Source organism: Festucalex cinctus, chromosome 7 (assembly GCF_051991245.1).
Source record: "Festucalex cinctus isolate MCC-2025b chromosome 7, RoL_Fcin_1.0, whole genome shotgun sequence".
In the NCBI taxonomy this organism is placed as follows: Eukaryota; Metazoa; Chordata; class Actinopteri; order Syngnathiformes; family Syngnathidae; genus Festucalex; species Festucalex cinctus.
The window spans coordinates 15,581,200-15,597,303 of NC_135417.1; the positions used below are offsets into that span (position 1 = coordinate 15,581,200).

A 16,104-nucleotide genomic window follows, 5' to 3' on the forward strand; every position below is an offset into this window, starting at 1 on the left:
TATGCCCCCCCAATTTTAATAACAACGTGCATTATAAATCCAGATTTTTGCTATTAATTAATAGTTAAATATGTCAAGTAAAACAACTGTCTTTTATTGTCTTTTATGTCTTTATTTCAGATTTGGTTTAAAAAAAAATATTTAAAGGGTAGACTTTGAAGACTGTCTTTTAGAAAATATATTAAAAACAAAAAGACCATTTATGTTAAGTGAAATCCAGAAAAATTAAATAAATGAAAAATTATCGTGAGTCAAATAGGTTGTTTTTATTTTTTTATTTTTTAAATAAAAAAAATATATATATACAGGGAGTTCTCGAGTTAAGGCACACTTGACTTAAGGCGTTTCGACTTTAAAACGGTTACGCCCGGTCCACCATTTTGGCTCCTCGTCCGCCATATAGCTCGCAGTGTTTTCCCCTCATCCGCTATTTAGCCCTTAGCGAGTGTTAGCGCTTGTGCACTTGTGGGGGTATATTTGGCTTTTTCGCCCTCTTTTTTCCCACATCAGCCTCCCCCCCTTCTTTTCCATCCAGTTCTAAGCTGTAATGGTAAGTACAGCATCTTACTTTTTTATTTTAATGTATTTTAGATTATTTACGCAAATTATTTTGATATCAATATTGACTTTAATGGGGAAATTCGACTTAAGCCGAAATTCGGGTTACATAGCTAACGTAGGAACGCAACTCGAAGACTCCCTTTAGTCACTGTTTAAAATTTACGTCCAATTAAGTGACACCGGTTCATTTTTATATTGAAGGAGGGTGGTTAGTATCTGCTAAACTATTAAAGTAACTTGTAATCTAACTTTGTTACCTTTGAAATCAAGTAATCAGGCAAGTAACTTAAAAAAGAAAATTCCACATTTCATTTAGTGCTGCTGCACTTTGGCTGACTTTTGAGCCTCAATGACTTGAAATCAGTGATCGTTTCCAAATTTGTTCCTTGAGCTTTTGAATGAAACATCACAAAGAGATCTGGATCTCCATGTTTAACACGTCAAAATATATATATATATATATATATTTTTTTTTTTCCTGCTGCCATGGTATTAAACCAGCAGCATAACACTTCAACCCATCTGATGTAAAATGACACCGGGCTTGCCATGAATCAACTTCCAATTACTGCGCTGCAAACTTTGGACGCGCTCCAAGATCACAAGAGTCGCCCTCAGACACCTGCCAGGCGTGGCAGCGTTTGGGCAAAGCTGTATTAACACCCCCCTCCACCACCACACACACACGCTCACTTGTGGTACTTCCCACAATTGAGTGTCTTCCAGACAGTGAGAGTGTGAGAGGTGAAAGTGGGAGCGAGGGTTGAAACAGCTGCTTACCTCCACTAAACTCTCACACCTGCAAAGACACCTGTCACATTGCGGCAAAAATGAAATAATGATGGCTGATGCAAGAAAGGAGTAATGGTCAGTATGGATTGGCTCTATTGTGTTTTAATGGGGTCACATGTGCAACACGCATGACATGATGAATGTAGTCAATTATCTCATTACTAATTTTGCAACTAGACTAAGTGCAATTTCTGGAGAAATTGCGTGGGAATGCTGGACGCTGAAAAATAATAGCTGCATGCTAAGATTTGAATGCATGTGGAATGCTAATGAAGTAAATTGAGAGATGAATTATGAAATTATAACCTCTTGGTTACTGGACAATGCGCTTTAACAAATTGCCACTAAGCAGTATCAGACACCTGGTCATGATGTTAAGTTATATGTATGTAAGTGGGCGTGGAAAGTGATACTTAGGAAAAAGTTCAATGTCTGTCCCATGGAAAATGAATGGGCAAAGTTGATATTCAACGTTAAATTGTGTAAATATTGCAAGTAATGTGGAATCAGACGATAAATACCCCAGGAGGCGCCATATATACATATATATTATTATTATTATATATTTTTTTTTAAGCTAGTTGAATTTTGAACAGTGTAAATTGGAAGTATTATGTGGGAGTTGTTTTGCAGCAAAAAAGTGTGGAGAAAAAAAAATCACAATAACGTGGGAATGCTTCAGCATTCACACAATTACAATATTTGCCACAGTAAACTAAACAAAAAAAAATGTGAATCCTAAAAAGATGAGCTGCTACGACACGTGTGAATTCATTTCAACCCGATACAAGCAACATTTCATGGCCAAGACCCACCAGTGTATCATACATGACACCATTTGAAGAATAAAAAACGACTTACAGTATTTCAGAGGATAAAAAATACATTTCATACTGTATTTCATAGACAAAACTGGAGGGATTTTTGCTTTCAAAAAAAGAGGGGGAAAAAAAGTAGTTCAGCTCCAAAGCTCAGCGTAGCGAGTATTTGAGGCTCAATTTGTCAAGTTCACTTTCTGCAGAGTGACAGCGAATATTACCCTGGTGAGCAGCCAGCCTCGACGCGCAGACAAGCCGGAACGTCTGCGAGCTCGCGTGTGTGCACGCGTGTGTGCACGCGTGTGTTCCCAAGCCGGTGAGTGTATTTATGGGGAAGTGGGAACCTCCGCAGAAGGTCTGCTTACACAAAGCAGCACCTTTCTGAAGAGTATTTTTAAAACTTTGTGAGTTAGACTGATGTATATATATATATATATATATATATATATATATATATATATATATATATATATATATATATATATATATATATATATATATATATATATATATAAAACTTGATTCATTTTTATCCGTTGGTTTTCAACGCAGCTTGAGACTAGCCTTGTTTTATTGTATTGCCAGTTTTTATTGTTTCGAACTTAATCATTTTATAGTTTTTTTTTGTATTTTTTAACTTATGTTTCAATTGTCTTATGTTTGACTTGTATGCAATTTGTTTCAGCTGTGATCGTTCCTAAAGTGGTCCATACATAAAATAGAGTTGAGTTCATGTTATGTTTACGTCACTAAAGTCGTACAAAACTTTGGAGTATGGACTGACGGCAGTGACCTAAAAAAAAAAAGATTCACACTGTGCTTTATTTGTTTGACTTTTTCGCTAATGTGAGTGAAGTAAGCGGGCACATTCAAGACTCAAGCATCACTTATCAAGAGTTGAAGTAGAGTGTTTAAGCATTTTTGTATTTTAAAGGGATACTTCACTCATTTAGCCCATTATAGCAATAAAATGTTAATATTTTGTCTATAATTAATTTGATACTTTCATTATTTTTCACGTACAATTAGTACCTTTAGAAACACATTTTGCAACTTGCTGTCGACTGAAAATGACATCACAAGGGCTCAGGCAACCAATCACAGCTCACCTGTTTTCTAGGTTTGGTCACGTGACATTCACAAGCTGAGCTGTGATTGGTTAACTGAGCCCTCTGATGTCATTTTCAGGTGACGGCAAGTTACAAAATGTGTTTTTAAAGGTACTAATTGTACAGTACATGAAAAATAATGAAAATATCAAATTTATTATAGGTTAAATAATAATGTTTGACTGCCAAAAATGGCTAAATAAGTAAAGTATCCCTTTAACAACAACAATAACAAAAATCGATAGAGTAAAACAAAACGAACTCAGTTAGTGACAGCATTATTATCTTTGTTGTTTTGATACGGCTGTTATAGTGGAACTCAATAGCGATATGTATACAGTACTTTTGTATTTAGTCAGCACTGCATTAAAAATAAACATGCAGATTTATGATTTAGCTCCTAGGACCTGCATCAAAGTCCATTATAGGGAAAGCCCGTCGGGTTTAATTGACTGCATTTCCAGTAGTGTATGCCCTCTGTCACCTGGGGTGTGTGTGTGCGTGTGCGCATGTGTACCTGTCCAGCCAAAGCCCTGAAACGAGGAGGCCTGGTTTTTACTGCGCGCGCGCGTGTGTTTAATAATGCATGGCCCCGAGCCAGGACGGACCCTTTGATAAAGTACAGCTCTGCAGCACATGCATAAGCAGCTAGCAGCCATATGCACAAAGCGGAAATTGATGGTGGAGATAAAGTCCATACTACCGCACGCGCGCGTGTATGCCTGTGTGTGTGTAATAGAAAATGCGCTTCAGAGGGATTTATGGATCATATCAATGTCCCTTCTTTGATCAGGTGGCCATTTTACAGGAAAAGTCATAGCATGTAGCATTGCTTAACCCACATGTCATGCCGTAGGGCAAATAGATGAATTAAAAAAACATTTTCAAAAATGAAAAAAAAAGTTTTTAAATTAAAAAATAACATTTTCTTGTATCTTTTTCCTTTTTTTTATTTATTATTTTTATTTTTTATTTTTTTACTGATGGCTAAACTCACATATTAAAGTTGTTTCATTTAAAAATACTGCCCTTTTTATCTTCTTTTGATTACATTTATTATTTTTTTTTTTTTACCGTTTCTCATCACTAAACAGAGAAAATAGGGATACATTTATCTTACTTTCCTTCTTTATTTACATACATTTTTCCATATGTACCACAAATATTGACAGCGAGCCAAAGAAGCAAACGAGGGATGAATTAGCTGCAGGTTTATGAGCAGGTAACTATGGAAACGTACACTGTGCGTATGTGTGTCTGCATGTTGGTCATGATTGTCTCAAGTCAAGTGCAAGTGTGTGTGTGCGTGTTTATGCGTGTGTGTTACCTCCATCCTCTCGCTGTGTTTGAGCTGTCAGTCAAATTGAAAGAGGTCACGGGTCATTGCGTTGAGGTTCAAAGGTCGCCACCCTCCTCTCACTGTGTGGTTCTGTTGGAGGAAAATAAACATTTTTTTTCCCCCCTCCAACAAGCTGCAAGTGAGCAAGCATGTGAGCATAATGACCACACATGACCCCTTCCCGAGACCCTTTTGAATTAAAAGTTCTCATATTCAAACTTCTTCCTCGACATTTCCCGTTCTGTTTTGGAATATTCTACCCTCGAAAAAGTTTTGCTTTGCAACATGAAATTTGGTCGACGAGTCTACCATGAGCAAACTCGAAAACGTCAAGAAAACATGTTTGGAAAGACACAGGAAGTTGGCCAATTTGGAGTCAAGCGGCCAGTTTGACGATGCACAATTAGATTATTATAGTAGACCTACAAAAAAGCCTCAAGATACCTGAAAAGACATACGGAAGCTTCCACTTTTGTTTGGAGAAGCCGTTCCAGGGACATTTTGGCAACAAGAACTCCAACACGCTACGACCATATTGGCCGTTTATCATGCACCAAAATATGACCAATTGTTACGTATTGTAGTTTAGCGACCTCTATCGGCCATGTAAATAGCAAACAATAGTAAAGTGAACCATAAGTGGAGTTAACGGGACTCGAATGCAGGTCATCTGGTCAGAAGATGAAATCCTATCTTGATGAGCTAACAGGCCTGGAATTAGTTTTATGTTTTTTAGTGTTGACGTATGCCAATTTGTCGTCACCGGGACGTACGGTTGATGTTACAAAACAGTCAACACGTAAATAATTGATGGCTTCCGACCTCAATCAGATAGAGAGTCGTCTTCTGACCACACTTCCCGGGTTCGAGTCCCAATAACTACACTTACACTTTACTATTTTTTCGTTATTTACATGGCCGATAGGGGTCGTCTCCATTTTGGCCAATTCCAGGAGCCCTTCAAAGATGAACTTAGAGATTTGCTTGACTGCTACCAAATTTTCACACAAGTCATCATAAAACACAAAATCCAAATACCTCTACTGTCCAATCTAATCTAAACTAATCGTGACATTTTTACCGTCTAATAGCAAAGCCATCCGATTACTCAATGGAGTAGTCGATAGGATAATCGAATCTCAAAAGATTCCATATTGACGGCCTTAATTTTGACATACTCTCAATTGTAAACACTAAACTTTTAAAGTGGGCTTGCATTCTCATCTGCCGCCCACCATCCTCACCCCATCTCCTCCCTTCATCCACCCACACCCTCCCTCCTCCTTCACTTGCATATCCCCCCGCCCCCTTTCACCCAGTCATAAAGAACAGACATTCAGATATACAGGGGTGGAGAATAAGAAGCCCCCCATTTCTTTTTGTTGCAGCTTTAATTTACTTTGTGCATTAATATTTCAGGGCCCTCTGCAGGCTCGGTGAGGGAGCCGGTGGGAGCAACACTGTGGGTGTGTGTGTGTCGAGTATGTATATGTGTGTGTCACATTCCAGCTGTAGGAAGGGAAGCGAGAGGATAAATATTTTAGCGGGCCTTATTGGAGAGCCCCGTTTCATCTCTACCGAAACACCGTGGTAGCACGGGTATCCCACCTTGATGCTCCAACCTGGATACTCCAGCCTCTATGAAGCTATCTCACATATTTCTATTATTTCCTTAAGCAAACAAAGGTTTTTCGACACGTCAAATTAGTAATCAAGGCACCAACAGACAGCTGCTGTCTGCTATGATTGATGACACGACTTAAAACAAATGTCAAATAGTCAAGGTTAACAGGAAGCTCAAGTCAGTGGTTGGCCAAGTGATTGATGCTGTGTGCGTTTCTCATTCTTATACGCATCATCTGATAAGTTCTTACTAATGGCTTCCGGCGACATGCGCTGTATGAAATACAGACACGATTATCCAATGGGACCCTATATAAGAGATGTATCAACGTAATGCTGAGTTTTGACTGACAGGGTAACAGACGTATTAACGGCAAAATAAGTAAATAAAATCATTGACTTCCTGCCCAGTGCATCCTGTTACAATAGACCTGTCCACCCAATTTCAAGTCAATCTGGGAAGCTGGCGTTGAGGGCTAATTTGATTTCAAAATGTTCAAAATTATCATGGTTTATGACAAGCACTCGGTGCATGGTTACCGTCGCTTACTTTCAATCCAGGCAGTGTGGGTTCGCTTCCCCACCTGGAAGACCATGTTTGTATCTGTGTGTGAGTGAGTTGCATTAAAAAAAATAAAATAGTGGCATGAAATGTGACCCACAAGACACAGGAAGTCTGCCATTTTGGTTTTCGGTGACATTTTCAGGTCAATGTAACCATTTACAGCAGTCCTAGAAGAACAAACTTTTCCGAGGAATTTTGACCGATTCCTACCAAATTTTAACCCATTATATTAGTCAGATGAATGACACTAAATTGGGAAGGCAAGGCAAGGCAAGTTTATTTGTATAGCACATTTCATACACAAGGCAACTCAATGTGCTTTACACGAGGAAAGACAACACATAAGCATCAAGAAACAGTAGTTAACATTCAGAGGAAAAAAAATAAATGAAAATAGGTTACAAACTAACAATCTTAAAACATTATTCAACAAACTTTAAAAAATTTAACATAAGGAAGTTTAATATGATAATGATAAAAATAAAAATAAAAATAATAATAAAAAAAACACTTAATTAAATTGGGAAGAATTTTTGTCATGGCATGTGGGCGGAGAATCACTGCTATGTTTGATGATTGCTTGGCATTGGACACAAAATTCATCTCGATGATGTCATAATTAGTTTCACTTGGCAAAATGGAATTTGTTAGGCAGACACTTCTATAATGAGTAAACCCATAAAAAAGTATCGAGAAACCTCGCCTGAAAAGAAAAATAATAATAATAATAATAATAATAATAATAACAATAATAATAATAATAAATAACTATAAATAAATAAATAAATAAATAAATAAATAAATAAATAAATAAATACAAATTTTGGTGTAATGCAGGCCATTTTCTCTGGTTATGGATCCCACTACAGCCAAATTTGGGCTATATATGGGCTACTAGATATTATGGACAACACTTAGTTGCATTTAATTTTCATTTTTGATCATCATTCCTGATTCCAAAGGGTTATAACTTCACCAAAATGTCTTGTGTGTGGTATAAATCTCTTCCAAAAATAAAAAAGAGACCATTGAAGTAAAATTGCCATTTAGAACATTTATTTGCCAAAAAAAGAAATATATATATATTATTATTTTTTTTCTGGTCCCTTAATTTTTCCTGACATTACAGTAATACGTCACTTACTTTGATTTAAAGAAGTCTTTATGCCGCAAAATATGTGCGCATGTGAAGGTTGTGTGTGGGAAAAGACCTCTAAGCAATTTCAGATGGTGAGGACGGGGGGTCGCTCGGAATTGGATTTTCAAGCGGGAAGAGGATGGGGAGGATGCAAAATGGGGTGTTTATCACAGACCAGTGGCTCTGCAAGTGAGGGGTCTCCTGGTCATTGCATCAGGGGCACGCGGCAGGAGGCCATATTGAAATGAGCTTCACCCCACCGCCACCGCGACCCCCTCCCCCCCCAAGGCTCTGAGCCACTCCCGTGTTTGTGTTGTTGGTGTGCGCTCGCCGATTGCCTCCGCTCCCCTGCTACTCGTTTCCCCACCCTCGCTTGCCTCCGATTGGTCCTCGTCCTCTTGATTTGCCTCTTCGTTTAAAAAGCACAAAATTCCTACTGAGATCCAATATGGGCTTGAGGCAGGGGGGCGCCAGCGGGCCCCCAGCAGGGGTGGAAAACACGAGATGAAGACAAGGAGGAGGAGGTGGTGGAAAGAAAGGGAAAGAGATGCAAAACGTCTTCTTTTGGTGCAGCCCACCTTGACCCCGCGGGGGGCAAAGGCAACCCAGTGCATGCGTGTGCGCCACTTTCTTTGGATGACCACCAAAGAAACGGCAGAGGAAGCTCTCAAAAGCTAAAGAGAGGCAACTTCTAAAAGTTGTCCTGCGGGTTTGAAGAGTCCAAAGGGGGAGAAAAAAAACAAACACTTTGTATAAACGCTAAGGGAAAAGTTGACTAGCCCCGAGTACTATGACATGTTTTATGCATGGCCGCTGTGTTTCACAACAACAAAGAGTGGAAGGGGGGTAAAAGGTGAGCAGTGCACTGGCAGAGGGCATGAAGGTGGGGAGGGGTGATGACAGTTGAGAGGAACAACACAGAGTAAACACATTCAGACCGAATGAGAATTGTTTGGGAGCTGCTAGGGAGAAGTGCATGCAGACGAAACTTTTTTCAGTTTTAAGAAATTATATCAGTGTTGTCCCTATCATTGACATGATTGGTATAAAAACAGCAAAAAGAAACAAAGCCAATAGACTTCAGGCAGCTGAGGTTCATAACCTCTTTTTTATTTTTAATTGAATATACATACCAAAAACAACTTCAAGCTGATATCATTAATACTACAAATCACAAAATATAAAGTCATCCTATATCAACATAGCTGACGTGGCTAACGTCAGCTTGTTTACAGTGATAATGCTAGCTTAATATTGCTAGTGATGCTCCTTGCTTGAAGTTGGGACTATGACAAATATGCACTTTCCTAATCACATGAATGAGTTTGAGGTATTATTGAAGTGAGGCTACATTCAAATCTTGCTAGCAGTTTGAAAACTGCAAACTCCTTTCTTTAAAGTTGAATGAAATGTGGTTAACCACAGCTAGGCTGAGATGGTCATGCATGCCTCAAAAGTCAACAACAAACACATCAGTGGGGTATTCATTCAACCTCTATTTTAAAATTCAGCCCCTGAAGCCAGCTTGACTCACAACATGAATTTTGGTCGACTTGTTTATCAAAAGTAGACACACAAAATTGTCTTCAATAAGACATGCTCAAAAAGAAGTCAGCCGTTTTGGTTTGAAGCTGCCATTTTAAGGTCGATGCTGAGTATTGAAATCCAACATTTCGCTTCGTTGAACCCTCTTAAGCATGCCTATCATGAGCAGACCCACATAAAAAAAAAGAAAAAAAAAAAGCCTGAAAAGACTCTGCCATTTTACTTTAGGTGAATCTGAAAATAGACAGAAAGTCAGCCATTTTGGTTCAAAGCTGCCATTTTCTAGATGTACTTCAAAGATGGACTTGTCCTTGAGTTTTCAATTAATTCTACCAAATCTGAACCACTCAGATGACACAAAATGGCGAACAATTTTAGTTTTGTCATTTTGTAAGGGCGGAGCAAGCTTGATGACTCACCATAAAACACAAATCTAATCTAATACGTCAACAAGGTAAGAGCTTCAAGTTGTGGTCAAACTCAAACGCAAGCAAATTCACAATTACAATTATTATTATTATGCACCTCAGATGTCAACAAATTACTCAAACAGAAAAATCACTGCAGTACTTGCCACTTGCCTTACATATGTAAAGAACGGAATATTATAGCGTTTCTATGGGTGGATGGAGGTAAAGTGCAGAGTAAAAGAACTGTACACCATCTAATTTTCATTACAAGCAATAAAGGACGGGTATTTTTTAATTACATTTTCTGTACAACTGAGAAAAGAATACAATTACGTAAGTAAATTTTAGGTGCAGAAATTCGAACAAAAAATAAAACACAACAACTAACAAACAAGACACTGGTGAATGTTTATCACATGGTAACAAAGCACACAAAGTAGCTCGCAAGCAGGAACACTTACTGCAGCCTCTTCTCTGATCTTCCTCTTTTATCTGGTTATGGGCACATATGAAAAACGCTCACACACTCCACAACGCTAATTGCACAGACCAATTTTCGCAACGTAAACAGAATGGAGCTGTAACCAGCTTTCTCCATATGCTACAAAACAATATAAACTAAAAGCTCGGATTCAAAATAAAATTCCATTTCCCCTGGAACGTTACTGTATTTTCTTTCATTCCTCGCCAGATTGCTTATTGTGCGCCTTTACCTCGTCGACTGTTTATTTTCCTTGTGAATATTTAAAGCGCGGACGTATCGAGAAAGCAGTGCGTTTAGAGACGTGTTGTCCCAAAACACGGCAATCAGAGAAGGGCCGTGTATGCAAAGGAGGCGACACTGGCGGGGGCCCGCCTCCCCCCTCCGCTCGCCGCGTTTGACGGAGTACCTTTCACGCTTGAATACATTAGGGGAACCTGTGGAATGGGAGCAAATGAATGCCCGCTCACTCCCCCGGCAGCCAGGCACGGCGGCCCGCCGCCATGGAAAACAACGATTCATCGCCATTACATTTTTCATTACACGTTGCCGTGTAAGCGCCTTCCCAAGCCCACCATGCACCACAAATACCACCTATAGTGCTTACTTATGCAATGCATTTGTTCAAAAGCCTTGACCCTAAAGCTAGATATACACTGCAGGTCTAAGTGCCAAATTTCGATTGACTGCCTATTACCTATTTTTCTTCTATTTACTGTATTAAAATTCACTCAGTACATAAAACAAGCTACACAACACACCCAAAATGTAGGTTAACAACAACTATACAAGTGTAAAGAATTACTTTGGTGGATTTAATGGTCATGTTAACTTGCACCTTTTAAAAACGACACTAAAAATCTCAACAACAGTGGTAGCTATCATGAGAATAACTAGCATGCTAACGACCTACACATGGACCCAGTAATTTGGCGACACCTCATCCTTCAATGGACAGGTGTTAAACCACCAGTAAGGTTGAATGCTAACATGATAACAGTTGGTCACTGGTATGCTGAAATATAGCAAGATAGCAACCTGAGCATCATCAGATTGATGATGATTTAATATCTTACCCTGTTGTTGGGTCCTGTTTCTGAGATGTTTTGAGAATCTTACAAAATTAACTTCAAGGCTCACAGACAAATAGCAATAAAGTAATAAAGTAAACAAAGCACCGGGGCAGATTGAGAACCATTTTACAACAGCTAGCTTAGTGGTGTACTAGTTCAAAGGAACACTTATAAAACACGCTATCATGCTAAACAGTTTGCTGAAATACACCAAGATAACCTGAGTGCCAAAATCTATGTAAACTTTTTTTGATCTTGCTCTGTCGTAAGGTACAAATTCAAATTAACATGCTAACAATTAGTAAAACGACACATGGTCACGTAGCAACCTGAAAGCACTAATTGACAAATGCTAATGTTAAAAGTTCACGCTGAGATGAACTAAGCAAGAAATCTGGGGTGCTAAAAGTGCTCAGATCAATTTACAAGTATGAGGCACCTTAGCATATTGTCGCGTATTATTTCTACATGCAGACCTGATTAAATGTAAACAACCTAACAATTGTTATGCTGACATATAGCAAGATAACCTGAGTACAGAAAGAGCAAAAGAAGAGATATTCAGATTTAAAAAATGGATAAAGTTAGGAGGTGCGATAGCGGGGCGCAAGAAGGACGTTTATCCTTCCTTAAGCCGGCCTGATTGGGGAGCGCCGACCCGGGACGCTGGGTCACTGCGTAGGCTCCTTATCATAATGTAGGCCGTGTTGTCTTCTCCATTACACCTCGGCCATTCAATTATCCCCCATTACCATAGTAATAGAGCACTGCGTTGCCAGGGTCGGGGCTGACAAGGGGAAGAGGAGAACGGGTCGGAGCCGCGGAAAGCGCGCCAAGTGTCATTATGACTGCGGGCGCGTTTGCGTCGCCTTCCATTTGGGCAGGCCAAGGTCAGCTGTGGTGACTTGTGGAAGGTGGAATCGCGCCAGATGAAGAAGATTTGAAGGACGACGCTCAAAGGCTGACACCCATGCTGAGAACTTCAAGGACTCGCTGCCTTGAAGATGACAAATTTCAAAGTGCATCTTTAATGCCACCCTAGAACGGCGACAGTGTGATAGATGCGGTGACCTTGCAGGACAAACACGAGCAATTCATTGTGGAAATTAAAGGAGAAAGCAAAAGACAAACAAGCAAATAAATGTTTTTTTTCCCCTCGCCAGGACATCAGTAGTGACTTGTAAAAGAGATGAATGGCAATGTATGCTGTGGGAGAAAAGCTCTTTTATTACTGTGGAGCACTAGCAGGAGGATTTTGTTGGAATTTCTGCTCTAATTTTGTACAAAAGCCTACAAAAATATCACTGGCATCAGGCAGAATCATTGCACTTCCAAAATAATCACTTTTCAGGAAACCCCAAGAATAGCATGTTTTTTTTCAATCTCCATCTGTACCAACAGTAAAATGTTTACAAAAAAATCCAGGTTGAATAGAATAGAATGCCATTTATTGTCATTTTACATCGTATAATGATCATAGGAGAGCTTACTCCTGTACGGATAAAACAATTTTCACACTGGGAGCAATGAAAACAATACTCTCGTTAAGGAAAAAACAAAACAAATCAAAAGCTATACTATCATTGTTAGGGTACTGACACAAAGGTAACACTACACTCCAAAAACCTTGTATTTGATTGACGGTTGACAGTTGAACGGGGGATATTGATAAACAATTCCAGGGCCCCGCCCACAGTGTTTGAGAGCGAAGACAAGAGCTTGTTTTTCTTTATTTAGAGTGGTTTGGTCCGGTTTTATTTACTTGGCTCCTTTGTTAAAATCATTCCAATTTGGCAGTCTTGTTTTTGACACTTTTCTCTGTGGTGCGTCAAATATACAAGTCATTTATTTTCTCTTTACCACATCATATTAACTTGTAACTGAAAACCAGGTTTAATTAGTAGAACAATAATTGTTTCCCTTCCTGCTCAAAATAGAACGAGGCTGCACTAATCACTTCCAGAACGTTAGTGGTCTCTCTATGACAGGTGCTATATATTATATTTGTAATATATATATATATATATATATATATATATATATATATATATATATATATATATATATATATATATATATATATATTAGGGGTGTGAATTGCCTAGTACCTGACGATTCGATTCGTATCACGATTCACAGGTCACGATTCGATTCGATACCGATTAATCCCGATACGAATTTATAAGTCGATTGTTGTGATTTTTTTTCATTCAAATTTAGAAAATACTAATCAGTAAGCTTGTAGAGTGTAAGATTTATATGAAAATGTATTATTTATTTATCTGAAATTTCAGTCTTATAGAGGTTGTAATCTGTTTCATGTTTGAACAGCATTAAAATAAAATATTAAGGCTTAATGTTCCGTTTATATAACATTCTTCCATGCTTAAGGTGTGAATCCTAAAAAAAATAAAAAAATAAAAAAATAAAAAAAATAAAAAAAATCGATTTTATCGATTATTGAATCGATTCGAGAATCGCGCGATGTAGTATCGCGATATATCGCCGAATCGATTTTTTAACACCCCTAATATATATATATATATATATATATATATATATATATATATATATATATATATATATATATATATATATATATATATATTACTTCTATTTAATTTACAAAAAAAAGACGAGTTTTTTTTTTTCCCCCCAAAAAAATGCAGTGTGGAGTGGTGCGTACAAAAACACGGTGTAATGACCACAGCAGAGGGCTGCTGCATCTGGTATGCACTTGCTCCTTTTCCGCAGACGTCGGTTTTGCCCCACTGGCTTTGGCTGACAACGTGGCAGACAGCCCGTTTGAAATATTGAATGGTGAGGATCTGATCTGGCCACGGTGGTGGTGCTTGGGCAATCAATGCTGAATGCACGGCTGGGTGCTGGGGGGCAAGTCTCTGGGTGTGCGCCACATTTGAATACAGTGCATTGCCATGACACCACAACTTTTATGTATTATCTTTTTCTTCATCCCAACTTTTTGTGTTTTCCTCATCGGTTCATTGTCGTGTGCCAGCGTTGCCTCTCGTCGCCATCCTCACTTTCTGGCATCGTACCCACAGTGCAAGTGGGTGAGAGAGGCAGGGGGGAAAGGGGAAGGAGAGAGGATGAGACGGAAAGATGACGGCCAGAAAGAAGAAAGGCGAGGAAACAAGGGAACGCATGCAGATGCAGACGCCCATCTCGTTTACAAATATGCAAATGATGTTGCCTTTGTGATATGCAAATGAGAGATTACAAAGCACTAATTAGGGTCAAAAGAACTGTTCACGTCAATTAGGAGAGTATGAAACAACGATCCCCTCCTCCGGTCCATCCAACCCTTGCCATGGATCTCCTCGCCTTTTTTTTTTTTTTTTTTTTTTTTAAATGGAGACATGAAAAAGATAAATAATGAGAGACGTGTACAAGGGGTGGGACACCACAAACAGCATGCACTCATCTCAAGGGCACAAAGGTCCGTGTTTGTTTGAATGGAGGGTCGCATTGGCTTCATTTGTCCCACATAAACAAATAAAAGAATACACTGATTTAAATCAACTGAAAAGTTTCCTAAACTAAAAAAATGTCTGCTTTTAAACCCATCCTGTCCATTCCCTTTTTAATTGAAACAATTGTAATATGCATGCCGGGCCACTAGTTGGCGATGTCACAAACCATTATGGAGAATTTCATTGTGAAGATAAAGTGATAAATTGTTTATCAGCATTTCAGTTTTCATGATTTTTTTTTGGGGTGTGGCTTAAACAACTTCAGAAAGTCTGCTGACATGGCTGCTTTAGAGCGCCTCGTCGGTCGTGAATGCATGCACACCATGCAGAGAGAGCTGGAAGAGTGAAGAGGGCGGATTACTTTATGATTTTTTTTTTTAATGTCTGAGTTGATAGCCAGGGTGTGGACCAGGGCTTCGAGCTGTTGTGGCCACTTTAGAGTGCCTCGTTGTAGTGAACCAAGGGGATATATTCCAGCCACCGAAGGCTTTATGTTGATAAAATACGTAAGATGCCCACAACATTTGCAAGATTTTCCAAGCTTTTGAACACTCTTCTCACTTGGTAAACTGTTTCACTCTGAAATGATCAGATCATCACCAGAAAAAAATGTCCACAATCCATTGCTTTTATTTTAACAGAAAAAAAAAAAAATGCTCTTGCAATATACGCATTTGACAAAGGGACAATTCTTATCCTGTTTCATTTGAAGGTGGTTCTGAACATATACAGAAAACGAATAACTAGGTAGAACACAAAAAGATGAGCGAGCTGTATTTTGGGATCTTTTCCTGTCCCACTACGTTCCATCATTCCTTCTTTTGTAAGTGTGTCCGTCAGGAGTGTGTTATATTTGCATTCTAATGACCCCTCCAGTGGCTGGGCCCTCTGCTCTACCCAGAGATCAATTAGGGCCAGGGCCCAGCATCTGCTTGCCTTCCATTGTCACCCCGAGCAACTTTCTCTCACTGTCGCTCCCGTCCCGTGTGTCCTTCCCCACCAACTCGTCCACGCCACACAACACAGACACCGGCGCACATCCATCCCGAGCCACACGATCCAACCATTCCGCATGCAAATGTGTGCAGACACATGCCCCGCATAGCTGCTGTCAGTCCCTCTACGAGCCTCGGCGGTGCACTGGAGTGCCGAAGGA

The 16,104-nt window shown here is 39.2% G+C and overlaps 1 long non-coding RNA gene across 1 annotated transcript in view; it reads right to left on the minus strand.

The window, feature by feature from the left end:
• Nucleotides 1-4,632: 4,632 nt before the first annotated feature.
• LOC144021765 (uncharacterized) overlaps nucleotides 4,633-16,104 on the minus strand; it is a 235,404-nt gene continuing 223,932 nt past the window's right edge. Inside the window, exon 6 of the long non-coding RNA XR_013284174.1 lies at nucleotides 4,633-4,709. This is a non-coding gene — a long non-coding RNA (uncharacterized LOC144021765). The remainder of the gene's footprint in view (nucleotides 4,710-16,104) is intronic.